Below are 19,107 nucleotides of genomic sequence, written 5' to 3' on the forward strand. Positions count from 1 at the left end.
GACACAAAGTATAGCTAACACTTTACTTTATAGTTTATAAAATAAATTTCACATTTCTTATATTCTTTCATACTAACAGGAACATTCCACAGCACATCAGGAAACTAAGAGTTGAAGAAATGCAATCTCAGGGATGCTGATAGTACAAGTGTCCTCAGAAGCTTTCATTGAGGTTGTTTTCTAAAACACAGGCTCATACAAATCAGAGGCAAGGTGATCAATTTATTTTAATTACACATATTCCAAACATTTGGATTTTGATTTAAAGTAAATTTAACCTAATTAATTTTTCTTTTAATGTTTTTGCTTAATTATTGTTGTTGTGGGTTTTCTTTTGCATCTAAGATAATTAGAGAGATAACAATGATTTCTCTTTTCTTCTCTAGGATGTGTTGACCACGCATTCAAAAACAACAGAAAAAGACTAACTTCTCCATGAATATTGAGCCCAAACAAGATTTGGACCATTTTTCGAATTTCTGTATCACTACTTCTCTTAAAACAGTTCACAAGATAACATTTATGTAATAAATAATTATTTACTATTCTTTATGTATGCTAGGCTCTCTGCTTGGTGTTGGATATATAATAGGGTGACTGAGATGCAGTCCTCACCAAGGGAATTTTTATTGTGCTTGCAGAAAAAGAAAAGCTGAATAAGAGAACATACACAACATGTTATTTCTTGTTGATATTGATGCTTTATGATCCTCGACCACTCTTGAACCTGTAATGAGTGCAGTAATCAGTTGCCTCTGGCAAGAAACAAGGTACAACTGACAACAAACCACCTTTAGGTTGTTTTCTGCTAGCTGTAGGTTAAAGACTAGCTTGATCATTGCCAAGTTAGTGCTTAAGATGAAAATGGAGCTTTGGAGTACTATACTAAGAATGAATGAATGTAAACTGATTTAACTGGGGAAATGGCTAATTTCCTCCCAGCTGGAGAAGTCTCTGATTAACAATTGACTTGTAATTGTCTTCCTTCTTTAGGAATCAAAGGGTAAGTACTAGGACAATTTATTGTAATGAATAAATTACGACAGCTGCTTGTCTTGTTCAGTGCCCGAGGGAAAGTCCAGGCACTGTACTTTCAAAGTCCAAAGGAGGTAGAGGCTACTTTTAGGTCATAGATATTGAGTCCTGAAAGCCTGCAAGTGGAGTGAGAAATAGCATGTGTGATATAAAATAAAAAAATAAATGTGAAAACAATGTTTTTATCTGAAACAGGGTCTGAATCATTCATTTTAACTTTAAAGAACTTTTAACTTTTACAAAGTGTTCTCACTTATTCACTAGAAGTTTACTGTGGCCCTACTATGCAACAAATTTGATATGGATACCAAAAATATGGCACAACCTTTGCCCTCCAGTAATGATGGGAAGAACATGGGTGTGTCAGAGTGCATGTCACTTAAGTGTTATGAGATGTAGCTTATGTCCCTTTCCTTTAAGTGTCTTGCTGTTAAAATAGTGAATAGGAAAATATAATTCCTGCTCTGGAAAACTATTTCATTAAATCCACATTTACTAGTGACTGTAAATATATAACTTATCACAGAATTCTCACACACACACATACATATCAAGAATAAGATATTTAGAACACTTATACCTACTGTGGTCTATAAAAAAATAAACATTTTATATATTACAATATTATTTAAAAAACATAAATTTGGTAAAATTGAAAAATATTCCGTGTTTATTTCATGTCACTCTGTGATCTAAGACTATAGTACGAAAGAAAATATGCGTAGGCTTTGGGAATGATATACATCATGGTGAATAATCACAAGCTATCTCTTATTAGTTGTGTAACCATGGGAAGATCATTTAATCCCAGTTCTATAGAGCGTAATGCTTTTTTAGAAGAGAGTAATAATATGGAATAAATGATATAATGGCAAAAAATTCCCAATATAAATTGGTCTGATAGCAAATTTTGGTATTTAATAAATAAGATATTAAAATATATAAAGACAATAAAACAACATCAAAAAAGATGGTAAGTTCACATCAAAATTTCCATACATTTTATTTCAGCAACTTTGTTTTTGCCATTATCATTTTTTTTAATGAACGATAACAACAAAATTAATGCATTTCTGAGCTAATCTCATCTTCTAAAAGAGAGTAAGTTGAAATATATCTCAATACAGGTCTGATTACTTGATGGAAGTTCTGGCATTCTTCTTGAAAGGAGACATGGCACAGTATACTAAAGAGTGTTTGCATCAATAGTTCTTTCGCAAGTATATACATAAAGAATAAAGGAAAACCAGTACGATAAGCATAAACACAATGTGGTGGAGGAACAAACTTTCTTCTACTCTCAAGGTTCTTCTGTTTGGTCTACTAATCAAGTAGACATGAGATAGATTAGCAAAAGAAAATAGCCAAATTAGTACATGCATATGTATGGGAACCCTACATACAAGAAAGAATCATAGACCCTATATGCACTAGAGGTTCGGAGACAGAAAGACTGATTTGATCCAAGGATGAGATAATACATCTTGGGGGCTTCAAAGAGTCATTGTAGGATGATAAGAAGAACAGACATTTAGCAAACAGAAGTTTGCCCTGCCCTATAGATAGGTCAAAAGAAGTTATCTGTGATAATAGCTTACCATGGGAAAGAGCCTAATTCAAGTTCTTCCAGGCAGTTAAAGAGAAGGGCAACTCTAGTCTCTTGAGTCTGAGACTAGACTCAGACTTTTAGCTCAAAGCAATCTGCATACCACTGAGGCACTTCCTGGGGTGGCTTCTTCTGAACTCCCACAATAACAATGAAGAATCTATAAATTATGTCTTGACTACATAGTCATTTATCATATATCAATGATTGGCTACGATGACTTATACCACCTTTTGGGTTTCGAATCTTGTCATTTAAGCAATAACTGATTTTAAATATTACACAATGATATAAGGGGAAGAGATCACTCTAGAAAAAGCTAGGAGTATAATTTATCCAACCACAAATAATTCTATGATGTGTACTCCACAGTTAAGCCAATTAACATTGATCTACATACATTTAATCAGAGTTCAGCAATGCCAGCAATCCAATTAAGCTCAAGACTCTATAAGAGTTATATTTGATTAATCCAATGACATTTAAAGTTATTTTATCTTGTTCTTTATTTCCTTTTAAGAACATATTGAACACTTGGAGGTTTTCCAGTAAATCAAACTATTCAATGTCAAATGAGTTGTTATCTACTGGTAAAACAAAAGACTTAAAACTGAGCACAGTATAACATGCTTTGAAATAATTAATATTGCATTTATTTTCCTCTAAAGAATCAATTAAAATTAGATACATTTTTTAACTAATACCCTATAAACCTTGTTAATCTCAAAAATATATTCTAAAATTTAGAAATTAAATTTAAAATTTTATATTTTAAACATATGTTATAGCACATATGGTATATGATATAAAAACATAATATAATGTAGCTTGTATTATAAACAAGAGGAGTGCTACATATACTATTTCATAGTATATTTTATATTTTAATATATGCATAAAAATTAAATATCCTATATGTGCAAGTAGTTTCCAAACTTGAAGGAAAACGAATAAAACAGTCATATTATAAAAGTTTTCTCATGAGTAACCACTATCCTTTGAGAATGCTAGAAGTAAATAAATAGTCTCAAGAAGATGAGTATCTAAAATTGTTCATGATGCTGAGATCATCAAAGCGAATAATGATACTAAATCAGAAAAATGAGTTTTAATTATAATATTTTGGGAGATTTTTGTAGCCTGACTCCCAGCTCATGGCTATTTGAATTTTTTTAAATGCTTTTTCTATATATTGTGATATGATTTTGTTTTATTTTCTTTTATTCAATTAATTGAGAAATAATTACTAATTTTCAAATGTTAACAAAACTTGCATTCCTGGGATAAAATTCACTTGGTATTGATGTGCTATTCTTTCTAAATATTGCTAGATTCTATGTGATAACATATTTTAAGGAGTTTTGTGTCTATGTTTATAAGGGCTATTACTCTATATTCGTGTGTGTTGATGTCTTTGAACGGTTTTGTTATGTTCGTATAGCAATTAGTGTAGGGCCGATTATATTCTCAAATGTTTTATACACTTTACTAGTGATGTGTCAAATTTATTGGCATGAAGTATTTCAGAATATTCCAGATTGTTCTTAATGACTGGAGGGTGTCTGATTGTGTCCCTTACTATTTTCATTTCCTAATCGGCCCAGCTATATACTTACTAATTTTATTCATTTTATTCAAGAACTACCTTTTGATTTCATTTATATTCTCTATTATTTGTTTACTACTGATTTCTCTGAATATCTTATTTCCTTCTTTCTACTTACATTGGGTTTAATTTCTCTCATATTTCTAGCTTCCTATGGTGGATGCTTAGATCATCGATTTAGACCTTTCTTATTTCCTATTTCTACTGTCTACACTATATGTGGTTTCCAGATGATGCATCGTCAAAGGAACAGTAACTCACAAATCACACTATACACAGGTCTTTCAAATTTAGTCTTCCCTACAGTTTTCGCATGTTTCTTTGCTTGGCTTACTTGGGTCTCCCACGCTCTTACATAATAAATAATTTGTCTGGTCTTTGTTCAGCGTTCCATAAAGGGAACTTTTAAAACTCTTGGAATTTTCTAGGTGATAGAAGTGTCTTTACACTAGTGAGGTGAGTAATGATGGGTCCACAGATAGCTTCAGGATAGGGCTGGTTACTACAAAGACCAACCCTATGATTAGAAGGTTGAGATTTTTGAGACTGGTGAGTGAACCAGGAATTCATATTCTGTAAGGAGAGAGCACAGAGGCTCTGCATTCCCTCCCAGAGCTCACCCTATGCATCTTTTCATTTGGCTGGTTCTCCAGATATGTACTCTTTATGATAAACTATAATTTTAAGTATAGCAATTTCCTAAGTTTTCTGAGTCATTCTAGTAAATTATCAAACCTCCGAGGGTCAGAGAAATCCCTGGATTTACAGCTAGTCAGTCAGAAATGCAGATGGCCTGGAGATCCCTGATGTGTGGCTGGCACTGAAACAAGAGCTGCCTCTTGGGGACCACAAACTTTAACTTCTGGGGTCTGTACTAACTCCACACAGGTGGCACCAGAATTGAACTGCAGTATACCCAGTCAGGACTGAAATGGAATGCATGCATATGATGGAGATTTGGCTAGCGATAATACTTATCTTCTAAATATCATCTCTCCCACAGTTTCCTCATTTTCAAAATCCTTCCCTTTAAATTTCCAGCTATCCTGCTGCTCTAAATCCTATCACCTTCCCTGTAATTCAGTTTTCTATAAGGAATGTGGGGTAGTGGTGGTGGTGGCTGCTGAGTCTTTCATGAAAGAAAAAAATAAAATAGAGTTCTTAGTGACACACTAGAAATCTTTCAATTATAACTTCTCATTATTTTGTCTAACTTTAGTCCATTTTTACTGCTTTGAAATATTTGTTTTTAATACTTTGCCCAGTTTCTTTAAGTGTTTTCTGCAGAGGAATTGTCCAAACTCTTCAAACTTTTATATACACCATAAGAAATAGAAAAAGTTTTCAGAATTATTGTTTTCATTTTTTTTTCTTTCCAATTGCAAGCTCTTTTTATGTTCCTCTGTACTTAATTTTTCAAAGAAGCTAAGAAATATTTATGGGTCTATAAAAATGAATCCAAGAAGCCAAGAAATGTTGAAGAAGATTTGCAATAAAGGGGACCCCTCAACCCAGAGAGATCACCCACTGTTTCCCACATTCCATTCATCTAATATATCTTCCAAGTAATTTAACAGTTGTCTCTCTACTCGTGATATCTATCTTAACCTGAAATTACTTTGTGCCCTAAAAAAAAATGGTTCCCTCTAGTCCTATCTGCACAGAAATAGATATTGCATATGGCAAATATACACCTACCTAAAAGTTAACTTTCCCCCTCCTTCTTGAAACCACTCTTGTGGTAATTCTTTCAAACAAGTTTGTCCTTACTGTGGAGGGCGGCAGATAATAAAATAACAATTTGTCACGCTACGTAAATACCAACACCGTTTAAAGTATTTTGAATATAAATTCAAAAATATATATATATGTATATATATATATCAAAAAATACAACAAGATATATATAATGCATTATTTTCATTGTTTTAGGTAATTTTAAGAACAATATGCAGTTCATTATATTTATTATTTCTATTGTTTCTGATGGAAAAAAATATAATCGACTAATTTTACATTGACTGTTTAGAACGTGACCTCAATAAATATTAACAATAATAATAATACAAGTTTTATTATTAACTGGTATCCATGCTTTAGTCATGGTGCAATACGTTCACTCTATTTTCTCACCACATCCCCTTGCCAGAGAAATGTGAGTGAAACAAAGGACGTACTCTATGTACAGAACACTATCTAAGGCCTCTACTATATAGTCTATTTTTTTCTTGTTGTCATTGTTGAATTGTAGTTAGACATTTATAAGCACATTCCTTTTTACTGTAATATAAAGTCATCTTGAGAAGAGATCATGTTATATCATCTGTATATTTATGGCCCCTAGGACAGAGCTTCAAGCACTGAAATTCAAGGAAGGAAGGAAGGAAGGAAGGGAGGGAGGGAGGGAGGGAAGGCGAGAGAGCGGAACAGAGGAAGGGGAAAAAAGAAAAAAAAAAAAGGAAAGCAACAGCAGCAAGAATAATGGTCTTCAAGTGAAAATTTGTTTTGTTTGAAATGTGATTGCTGCATAACAAACTTCTTTAATATGCAATGACTAAAAACACTAACTAGTTAATTATTTATTTACTTATGATTTGCAATTTGTGCAAAACTTAGCAAGGAATATTCATCATTGCTACATAGCATATTAGCTGAGAGCTCATTAAAAGCTAGAGAATTCAAGATGGCTTCCTTATATGTCTGGGACCTCAGCTTGGATTGCTAGCTGTGTTACTTCATGTCTTTTTGTATTCTTTCATTCTCCAAGGCTGCTTTATTTTCATGGAACCTCTCTCCAGCAAGTAAGTGTTCTCCTTGATTGAGTAATCATTTTCCAAAAATTAGAAGCTATAAGGTGTCTTAGAATCCAGAACTGAAAATTTTACAATGTCATTTTTACTATATTCTATGAGTCAAAGTAAATCACAGGACCAGTTTGGAATTAAAGGGAAGAGTAAAAGACTCATCCTTTTGATGGGAAGAGTAGCATGTGCTCACAAGCATGAGAGGAACTGTAGGCAGCCATCTTTGCAAACAATCTACCACAAGTTTTAATAGTCTATTATTGAAGTAACATAGAAAACTTTCTCAGACTGAACTGAGGAAGTATAATTCTACAGCTTTTCTTGTTCCATATTTCATTACTTTTTAAAGAGCACATTAAAATACTTGCTTCAATAACTCAGGTTGACCAATGTTAAACAAAATTCTTCAAGGCTGAACATTTTTCTGAAAGGGTTTATTGAGTCAAATGCTAGCCAGAAAAAGGACCAGGTCCTGGAACATGTAATAAGAACCATCAGCAGCAGGGCTAGATGGAGAAGACATGTCCACTGTCCTGAGATTGACGGGGCTTTTTTATACAATGAGTTTGAAGAAAGATGTAAGCTGTTTTGAAAGAACTTACATTAGCCATAGATAAAGCGGGTTAGGGGGAAGGTAAAGGGGGAAAAGTTCTGGAATAAGTACATAGTCTTCTGGATTGGTTGCAGGCAACAGTCTGGAAAGGTTATACGTCCAGGTTTCAGTGGCATCTGGTGAAAGGCTATTCTCTCTAGATAATCATGGAAATAGCCACCTGGAAGTTGATTCAGTTTAAACATACATTCAGGAATGCAGTCAGACTTTTGTTGGTTTAGGCCCAAGACTGGTAACTGATTAACTCTCCTTGTCTCTCCCTCTTGTCTGCTATAATTTAACTTAGAACATCTCATAATGTTTCTCTTGTCACCAAAAGCTTAATATGTCTTGAAAGTGTTTAGGTATACTCTGATTGAAGGCATCTATAAACACCAGAGGAACTATAAAGTGTTTTAGATAAATTGTGAATTACCATATCTATATAAAACTGGTCACAAAACTAATGTTTGCAATGGAAAACTAACGTATAGGAGGTTTCTGGATAGTCTTTCTAAGCTTAGAACCTTGGCCTACTTTTTTAGAGCACAGAGCTAGCTGAAGAGTGAAGTGAAAGGTCATATAAAATACAACATTTTTTATTTTGAAACACATTTAATTAGATTTGAAAAAATGTATTTGTGCTTGTATTTACATGATGAAATTTGTAATAGAAAACTTAACTGAGACGCAATGGAGTGTTTTATTTTGTTTTTTTAAATTTTCTCCCTTCTTTCTGTTTTTTAAAGTTCATTGTAATGAAATGAAATTTGATATATCATTGAAAGGAACTACACACATATCTAGGCTTCATAATGATTTAAAAACATATGCTGTGATAGTTACATTTTCTATCATCAAATCAGCACTTCAATTAGAATGCAATTTGATTACAGGAAGATTGACTTTCTTGAGCACCCTCTCCATGGAGTTGGGAAATATATCTAGTACAGAGAATTATTACAAGTGAGATGTCAGCCCTCAAATTAATATCCATCACTGGTCATTTGAATGGCAGTTCCTGTGGTTTTATTTCTTAAGAGAATATTTTAAAATACTTGTTAAACTATTTAAAATTATTTTAGTTTCAGAAGCTTTTTTTATAAAATTTCGTGTGGTAATTTTTAAAACATTGAAAATATGCTTATTCAGAACTTGTTTTTAATATAGTTAAAGGCATTAAGTAATTATAAATGGTAATGTAAATTAATAATGTTTACTACTAACAGAAAAGGATTCTGCAGCTAATTTTGTTATCTTCATTATTTCTAGAATTCCTGTGTCATACATTTATTAGGAAGTTAATGTTCAAGGTAAAACTTTGTTCAATAGACTCATGTAATTTTTTTCCCACTTCTGGTAACTAGGCTACTGAGCAAAGAAAAAAAAATATGTTGACAGTATAAGCTATTTTTGCTTGGCTGCAATTGCCTAGAGCTTCTATTTCAACTTTTTTCCTCTCAGAGAGTTGCCACTAATGTGACTATCAATTCATCTGTGTTTCTGGTTGTTAAGGAGAATATGACAGTACCTTTAATCAATAGCCTTGCTATGTAAGGAAGTAGTGGGGATGTTGAGGCAAAGAGGGAGAATTACCTCAACTCTGAAGTCAGTAATACTTTTTTGCAGAGGGAAAGCACCCTAAAAATCTCTGACCTATGGTGAGTTTGTATCCATCTCCTTTAATCTTACTCTTATTCTGAAATGACCTTGAGAACATATCAGATGATTTAGGCAGTCCAGGAAGCAATAGCCATTTTCCTCAGAGCTCTTAAGGTAAGAAGAAGCACATTTCTTAAAGGTAATACATTTTATTCATACTCATTTCTACATTTGAACCTTGATCAGCTTCTAGATGACCCCTTAACCTGCAATTTTTTTTTTTCTTTTTAATGAGGTATGTTTGTGTGCGTGTGTAATTTAAAGAAACACCTTGGTAGTCAGGAGACCCAGGTTTTCTTTTGATTATTCCATCTGGTTAGGATCCTAATCAAGGACTCAAAAAAACTATTTATTACCTGCCCTTGGAAACCTAAGTGCTTTTGACTAGCTACTTCCCTTAATCATTTCTAGAGTTTTATTCACTCCAACTGCCAACACAATCTTCCCTGTAGTCATTCCAGTTTCCTTTACACACACATACAACCCATTTCTATTTCCGCTGCTATGTCTTTGCTTTTGTTACTCCCCTAGCTTTGCAATTGCCTGAACCTTCTTACCCATTACTTACATAAAACATATCCTTTCTTCAAAGTCCAGCTAACATCGAAGCCTCTTTCCCCCTCTACTCCTCATAATAATTATCTTTTATCTAAGTTAAAGCAATTGAACTCAGTTTAGCAAACCATTATATATAATGATTTACCTAAGTTTTTTGTGATATTATGTCTGTCGGTTTGCCTTGCAATGTAAAAATTATTTGAAATTGAGGACTATATCCCTGTACACATATCAGGGAGTTAGGGGCACTAGGTACTCTACAACTCTTTACTGATTGATTGATATCTGTTAGTCACTTAACAATTAACAGAAGATCAATTTTTCTTCTCACTGTATAAGATTTCAAAACTTACACTGAAGTGAAAAGATGCTTTTTTTCCTACAAGGCAGACAAGAAGAGATTTTTTTAAAAAATATAATATATTTAGATATACCCCATGCAAGTTTTTTGGCATGTTTATATATTTACATTATTGTTTTTGTTTGCTACTACTATGATTCCCTAATATTTCTTAGACTGTCTTCTTTGATTAATTTAAATTTCTATTCAATTATTGATATGTAAGCATTTCAGTGACTGGAACATCAGAACTTGATCTTTGCTGCTTCTACTCAAAAACAAAAATGTCTATATTGCTTATGGATAATAAATTGGGATAAAGAGAGTTTCTTTGCTATAATTTTAATATTCATGATTAATCCCTATCTAGTTCTTATTCATATTTTCTTTATCAGGTCTCTACATGAAGTATAATAGCAGAATGGGCAAAAATGATCCTTTAATATAAAACTGCTCTCTGGCAGGAACACTTCGTTCTAGGACATAATAATATGGTAAGGAAGAAGTCTATTTAAAAATACAATTGCCACTCCTCTCTAAATAACACTATTTAATATAAGAACACATTTTGATTTTCTTTTTAAAAAATTCAGAATTTTTCTAGCAATTAAAAATGTCAATAGGCAAGTTATAGCATAAAACACAAAGCTTCCCCAAATGCTATGATTCTTGTGCCAAACTAAAAATATCCCATATTGCTTATTTTTAGGAAATAAATAGCTGTTGAAATTAATTGTTTTGTAAGTGCAACTGAAAGCATTACTGAGAGTGGATAATAAAATATGTAGTGGATCACAAGCCTTAATTTTGGGTGGTAAGAGACTCGGTTAACAACATGTCTGATGTCTCCAAATAGAAATTGATTGGCAGAAATTTGTTATGTAAAGGAACAAGGAAAGCTCATTTGATCAGAAATATGTTACTTATACTTTCAGAGGAAACAACATATTAGCAGGACAAATTTTGGGGATTGATTAGTAGTTAGTGCAAATAAACAGAAAAACTTTTCAGACAATTACTATTTAATTGGGCTTTTCATCACCCCTACTACACTGATGTGTTATCCTTACTAACTTTCCTCCCTTCTGCTCTGATGCCTCACAGTATAAATATTCTCTTCCTAGCTTCAGACTCACTACCAGAGTGTTTCCTGAAAGCCTGACAGGCAGGCAGTGGCTGTTTCACTGTCCTCAGGTTAGAATTAACCAAAGAACTAATAACTGAGTTCATGACTCAGATTTGGTCACCAAGGTCCCTACCATTCTCGTTTCTAGCCTGTTTTAAGGTCTCCTTCTTTCTGGGTTGGCTTTTGGGTACCTCCTTTTCCTTCTTACTCAAACATCTTGCTACTTCTCTGTCAGATTTACTTACTGCCTTCCCCGCCTCCCCATTTCCCGACCCCCATGCTATAACTTCAATAGATAATTAAGTTCTTCTTCAGTGCTGGAGCACTGCTCTAAAGCCATTTTTAAAAAATCTTAATGCCAGAAGTTGAGGTTCTATCCATTGGTGCTGATATTTACTAAATTTTTAGGCACAGATGGGTGCCAGGATGGCTTGCTTCTACATTCCACCTTCCTGATTTAATTTCCACTTCTGGAATGACAGCAGAGACCCTTGAGCTACTCTGTTGTCTGATGATCTAGCTTCTTGTGGATTATAAAACTACCTCACCTTATGCCATTTTCTTCTGGTCAGTGGAGAAATAACAGAGCAAATTAAAAAAAATAGAAGCATAAATATACATGAAAGAAGTAAGGCAAGTAAGATGCTATAGAGAGAACTAAGATATGTGAGATATCTTATGTAAAATTAATGTAACTAATTTTAATGATTAAGGCAACTTTTGTTGACAAGATTTGTTTCACCAACACCTATATATTAGAATTTTTAGAAGACTTTCTAGTTAAAAAAAAAAAACACACACATAAAATATGTGAATGTTTACTTGTATTTTTAATTTTTTCAAATAAATACACACTGAATTCTTGATGACTATTAGTCCTTCCCATTCTTTCTATTGGATTTATTTATTCTTATGAAAAATGTTTACTATCTATATGGATTAACAATCTCTTTAGAAAAAACTTGAACATATTACATGTCCAGAATAAGATGATTTTAGATTCAGGGCACCAAGTTTTAAGAGGAACACTGTCACACTGAAAAACACATTTTTTCTAATTAATATTGAAAGCCTAGCCCTAACTTCGAGTTCTTAATATTTATAAACATTGACCCTTATTATATATTCAACTTCAGTTCTATCTCCTCAGAGAAGCCCTTTCAGACCACCCTAAATCATTTCATTGTTCCTATTCCTTAACTTTTAAAACACATTTTGCCTTAATCTATAATTTGGCTTTGATTATATTAAGACCTTATGTTAGTTTTCAAGTATATACACAATCAAAATGAAAAAATAATTGGCTTAAAGCAGGGCTATTCTCTAGTGCTTCTCTGTATCTCACAAGCTCTTACACATAGTAGGTAATTTTAACAACCGAGGAAACATGTTATGAAAATGTAACCTTTAAACACATTTACTTCCATAATATCTCAACCTACATTCTACCTCTGGATTTAAAATATGTCCATAGAAATCTTCTTAGAGATATCCACTGTAATTTCACTGGCTAGCCTCTTTGTTGGCCCAGCATAGAAGACTAACACCCAGAGATGTGAATAAAATTATTTCTAACTGAAGCCTTTCATATGTAAGGAGAAATTTAAGACTTTGCAATAAGCAATGAAGATTATTGGATATCCTTTCAGTGGAATGTTAAAACCTCTGAAGACTATCTGATGCTATAGAATATGCAGGATTGTCTTCTTTAGGCTATTTTAAACTCTATAGAGGTTAAAGCTAAGTCCTACAAAACTGATGGCAATGCAAATAGATTCTGTTCACTGGCAAAGCAATCTTTACCCTCCTTGGTAAAAAAAACACTTTTGTATTTATTTGCAAGTTCATTTCAATATTTCTTATCAATAAATGTATCTATGCTTTGGATTCTCCACTGAACCAGTTATAACATCTACCTGGTTTCCTCATTTAATCGAGTTAAGCAATATACTTGGCATGCATTTATTTTAGATTTGTATGAGAGTCATAATTTTACTTTGTTTTGAAAATTACATTTTAAAGTCTCCTAACAAGTACTTGCTGCTTACAAAGAGTGAAATATCACAGTAAGGAAAAACAAAAAACAAAAAACCCAAAACACTGGTTATTTCTTCAAACATATTTTTTATTTTATTTCTTGGGTTTGCTAGTTTCTTCACAATTTCCCTTATTCGTAGCAGAAATATGAAGCTAAAGTAATTTAATTCAGTAAATCTTTCTATTTCCTTAGTTGATATGAAAAGAATTGTGGGAAGAATTTAAAGTAACTATTTCAATGGATCATGACTATAAGTACTTTTCAGTACAAAATCTTCTAGGGAGCCTCAGGGGATTTCCATTCTGTTTAGTGGCTAGTGTCTGGAAGCCTTCTTATACTGGGCATTTGAAAAATATAACTACTTTCTAGTTCATTCTTGTTCAAAATTAATAAGTGGCACAAAGAACAAAAAAGTAAAGAGGAATTTTCTTATCCTGCCATTCAAAATGTCAGTCTCGCCTTATCTTTTGTTTTCTCTTTAGCTACTACACACTAGACATATGCCCTAAATATTTTCTATGTTATAATTCATCTCCTGTTATGACTTTTCACTCCATTCTTTTTTCCTTAATCTCATCAGAATCCAGTTTCACTTAGCCTTCCTAGTCCAGTTCAAATTATACTTTCCCCATTGTATCTCTTAGCTGACTTAATCTATCTCATACCTGAATTCATAGATGGCTGTTGGGAAAGTCAGTCTCATGCCTACATTCTTTTGGCCCTTATTTGACCACATAAGAATGAGCTCTGGCTTAGAACACTTCCGTACAAAGAGAGAGAGTCCATACAGCCTGTATTTGGCTTATCACTTTGTGTGGGAATATTTTTCCCTGTTTCAGGCTCAGTGAATGCTCTTGTCTCTACTTAAAGCATGTGCATCATATAACACCTGGCAAACCCCTGTATTATATCTATCATCCATGGGGAAGGTATAGGGTCTTCCCACTATGGCATGAGAATGGTGTACATAGGCAAAATACCTTGTGTCAGTCACTGAGAGGGACCCACTAGCCATCAGAGACCAATGCCTACTATTTAAACTGATTTTACTCTGTCTCTTCTCTAGATGAATGTAGCATTGTTCTACTCAATACTTGACTGTGTTGCGTTCTTCTTGGCAACTCTAATACCAAGAAGTGAGAAGTGTTTGGACTTCTGTTCCTGGTGACTGGTATTAGGATGATAGTTGCTGTCCTCCACACAGTTGGAGTCCTCCCTTGGGACTGGCAACAGGTGTGCCATGCCCTACTTCCTCAAAATTGATAACTGGTGCATGGAAATGTTTGACAAAAAACTATAATTTTCTTGATTATTAATCGCAGAGCCTGACAAACTATCTGAGGAAACCCTAGTATAGGGTCTTAGTTAAAGTAAGTGCTTAATAAACATTGCTGATGAACTAAAACTGTGAATGAGTAGTTATGACAATATTCCATTGTATAATTTACAGCATTCCAAGTCAGAAGTATTCTAAAGAACTGATAAAAAAAAAAGTCATGTCATCGGAGAAATCATACTAGATTTTAAAAAATAAATGGTAGTCTTATTAAGACACTGGTAGAGTTTACTCCAGTAGTTAATTCCTCCAACATAAAAGTTCCTTTACTAATTCGATACCATGTTTAAAATAAACTTAAATTTTTTTCTATCTCATGATATGACAACTCAATTCCCCCAGACGTTTTACCTCAGAAACATAACTAGAAAACGAGTATTTCTCACCTCCTCTACTGCTAACATCTTAGTCTACATCATCACCAATTATTTCTTGAAATAATGCAAAGCTCATATTTGGCCTGCTGTTTCTATGTTGCTGTTTTTCTCTATTCTTCCTAAACCGGATATATTATATGTCATATCATGTTTTCCTAGACTCCAATGTCCTTGCTAATATCTACATAGGCCTATACAATAGTGACTTTGGCTAAACCTTGGACTCCAATCCCAAATATTACCTTCTCGCACACTATGCTCTGCACTTCTTGATGTTTTTTAATACTTCAAGCTAAGTCCTCCATCCAGGCTTTTCACTTACTCTTTCCTCTACCTGGAATGTTCTTTCCACTATATCTCCTAATCAACACTGCCTATCATGTACAAAGGAAATATCGGATACTGATTTGAAAATACTTCCTAACCACTTTATGCCAGGCACTGTGCCTGGGCACTGATAATGCAAATACAATCTTAACCTCTAAGCCCTTTATGTCCTAGTAATAGAGATGACTTATGTAAATAACAGTAGAAATGAGTAAATTAACAAATGCTGGAAATCACTGAATAAATGAATTTGTAAAATGTAAATCATTTACTTGACGAAGTGTTTGAGGAATTATGAGATGACAGTTAAATTTTACATGAGAAATTAAGATTAGATTCATGAAAGATACATTTGTATAACATTTCATTCATAACTATATAACTTCACTCTGTGATCAGCAGTGTTGTGATTTCCCCAAATAACGATCCTTGAGAAGGCATGAGCATATTTTGTATTCAAGTGACATATTAACAGTATGATTTCAATATATATCTGTTTGGTCTCATAATGTGTACATTACTAAGCTTCTTGGAGGACAAAGTTTTGGAATCAGTGGCAATTCGTTTTATCACAGAGCCCTTATAAATAAGATCATGGCTGACAACTGATATCCTTTGGGTGTTTCTGTGCTCTGAAAAGAAGATACTTATTAAACTGATATATAAATAGTTGTAGAAGTATTACTTTTGTACTTATTATAATAAAACACATTTGAATTTTATGCTACACAGGATATCAGCATGGTAATTAGGACTGCAGACTTTGTTGTCAGAATGCCTACATTTGAATCCTAGTTCTGCCACCCTTGATTATGTGTGTGACACTGAGTGACTGTCTCAGCAACTATGAGTCTCAGTTCCTTATCTGTACAGTAGTGATGACAGCATTTTTTGCCTTGTAAGCTTTTTCAGTTAAGATAATGCAATTATAGCCTTAGATCAGAGCTTTGTTTAGTATCTGTTCAATAATTGGTTGGGCATTTGTTAACACTTATTTGTTTTATGATAACTGCCATTTAAGAGAGAGAAGCATTCAGATAAAACTTTTTTGATTAATTTCTATTTGCTAGGTGTTGTTCTAGGGATAAGAAAATAATGTCTGACTTGTTTAACACTATCTTTTATATCTAGTACCTTTATTACTCTCGTGTTTTCTATTGAATAAATTAATGAGTGAATATATAGTTAGAGATTCAAAAATGAAAAAGAAAATCCTGATTTTTAAATAATTCTTAGTCCAGTGAAGTACTTTTCAGAGTATTCAGACCTGGAACCAAGGCAGCAAAGCTCAGGAACTAGGACCTAATTATGGACTGTAACTGAAACAGAGATAGAAAAGCAGCAGAGGGTACAGGTCAAGGCTCATTCCAAAGACTCCAGTATCATTAAAGGATGGGAGCTAAAAGATACTCTGGATACCACAAGACCCAAGCAAAAGAGAGTCCCCTTAAGTGTGTAGCCTTGTCCATGGAAGTGGGAGATTTATCTTGATGAAACTTTCCTTTTGCTATAATAAGTATAAAAATTTTAAATGAGGTTTAGGTATAGTTGGTTTTCTAGATGAGGACAGGTGATATACTGACTGAGCACTCTGATATACCTACAAAAACATGAAATGAGACTGGAAAGAAAAGTTGGAGGAAGGGAAAATGGAAGTCAAAGAAATGCAAATATTCTTTCAAATGTGTAAACAGTGTCTAGAAAGATGATAATCAACCATTGTTTGGGGTTCAATTTAACTGGAACAATAAAGAAAGAGATCCATTAGAGTTCGCAAGTATAGGATACAACAGAGTTACCTTACATGAATATCATTTATAAGGAGAAATCTGGCTGTTGCAATCCTATGTTGCAATCCTATTCCACTGCTGATGAAAACTTTTATACTTGTGTATGGACATATGATAGCAGTACAAACCAACCTCTGCTGGCTGCAGCTAGATCTAGAGGCAAATTTTGTATAATTAACCTCATAACAATGCAATGCATAAAGTGCTATGTTGGCCATGAAATTGCTACTGATGAGTTGAAATTCCACCCAGGAGATTCAAATCTTCTCCTGTCAGTCAGTCAAGGTCATACTTTACAATTACAGAATATCTAAATGGACACTCTTGTGGCAATATACAGAGGTATAGAAGAGCACAGAGATGAAATTCTAAGTGCTGATTATAATCTCCTGGGTAAAAAAAAAAAAAAAGTCATGTGGTATGAATCACTCTCTAAAACTTTGGAAGATCAATTCAAAGAGAATAATTAATTAAAGCAATTAATGACATTTATGAATATAACCCAGATAAAACAGACCATCTATTTCTCAGAAAATTCACTTTCTTGACTTTTCTACCAGGGATAGACATAGGAATTCTGTCAATTGTGTGTGATAGTTAGTGATTTAAGACTTTTCATTTTACATTCCCAGAAGAAATGTATGAAAGATCGAGTGTCTCAGAATCTTTGCCAGCATTTGTCTTAAAACAAAAACAAAAACAAAAATAAAAACAAAAAAAACACTGTGTGCTGGAAACCTGACAAAATGGAGGATGATATAGATAAAATTAAGCCAAGTGAGTTTAATCTAACTATTCTTGGGCTATTTGATTACAGCCAGTGTGAAATTTGGTACACGAGATTTTCTATGCATTTCTCGCAAAAGATGCTTGCATTGGGCTATCAGCTTGGCACACTTTATGTTTGGAATTTAGAAGATCTTCATAAAGCCATATGTAGAATACTGACTCATCATGAATGTGGTGCTATTTGACAAACCAGCTTTAGCAGAGATAGCCACACTCTTACAGCTGTTTGTGATGATGCCTGTATTTGGCACTGGGACCAACTTTGATAAAATACTTTTGCCTAATCAAAATTAGTGTGTTTTTGGTGTACAACAGAATTCATGTATCTTGCTAGTAAGTGCACAGAGAACATTTAGAGTTGTCTCTCAGCATTCAATCAGGCTGAGCTGAATGTAGTGATATTTACTTGTTTATACTCTTTGTACTCTCTCCTGTTCAGACTCCTACTTTTAATACATATTTATTTTTATTAAAAAAAGAGCTTCTGTATTGATGAACATATGGAGATTTGGGGAGAGAGGTGCACCTGGACAGGGCATGGAAGCTCTGCACCTATTCCCCCATACTTTGCCCTCTGTTTCTCTTCCTGAGTTATTATTTATAATAAACTAGTAATTTAGTAAGTACAGTGTTTGAGTTCTGTGAGCCACTCTAGCAAATTACTTGAACCCAAGGAGGTGGTCATTGGAACCTCTAATCCATAGCTGATCTGTCAGAAGCACAGGTGACAACCTGGACTTGGTACTGGTGTCTGAGGTGGATGGGTGGTGGGGGTGTGTGTGTGTTGTGATACTGAACTATTAACCTCTGGAATCTGATGCTGTCTTGGGGTAGATAGTGTCAGAACTGAGTTGACTATATAGGATACCCACCTGGTGCTGGGTTACTGGACATGTGAGGGAAGCCCTACACACACTAACATTGGAATTGGTACTAGAAACTTTAGCTTCTTTACCTTTCCCTACGGTAGCTGGTGACCTTGACTATCACCAGCTACAATCCACTCCTGCCTCACTCCTAAAACCAAGCATAATAACACGCTCTTTTTCCATGGTATTCACCTAATCATATACATTCCCTTCTTTAATAGAATCGTTACCATGACTACTGTGCTACTAACA

The 19,107-nt window shown here is 33.7% G+C and overlaps 1 pseudogene; it reads left to right on the plus strand.

The window, feature by feature from the left end:
• The first annotated feature begins 14,546 nt into the window (after window positions 1-14,546).
• Window positions 14,547-18,252, plus strand: LOC105288578 (annotated as a pseudogene).
• The last annotated feature ends 855 nt before the right edge of the window (window positions 18,253-19,107 follow it).

Source organism: Pteropus vampyrus, unplaced genomic scaffold (assembly GCF_000151845.1).
Source record: "Pteropus vampyrus isolate Shadow unplaced genomic scaffold, Pvam_2.0 Scaffold18, whole genome shotgun sequence".
Taxonomy (NCBI): Eukaryota; Metazoa; Chordata; class Mammalia; order Chiroptera; family Pteropodidae; genus Pteropus; species Pteropus vampyrus.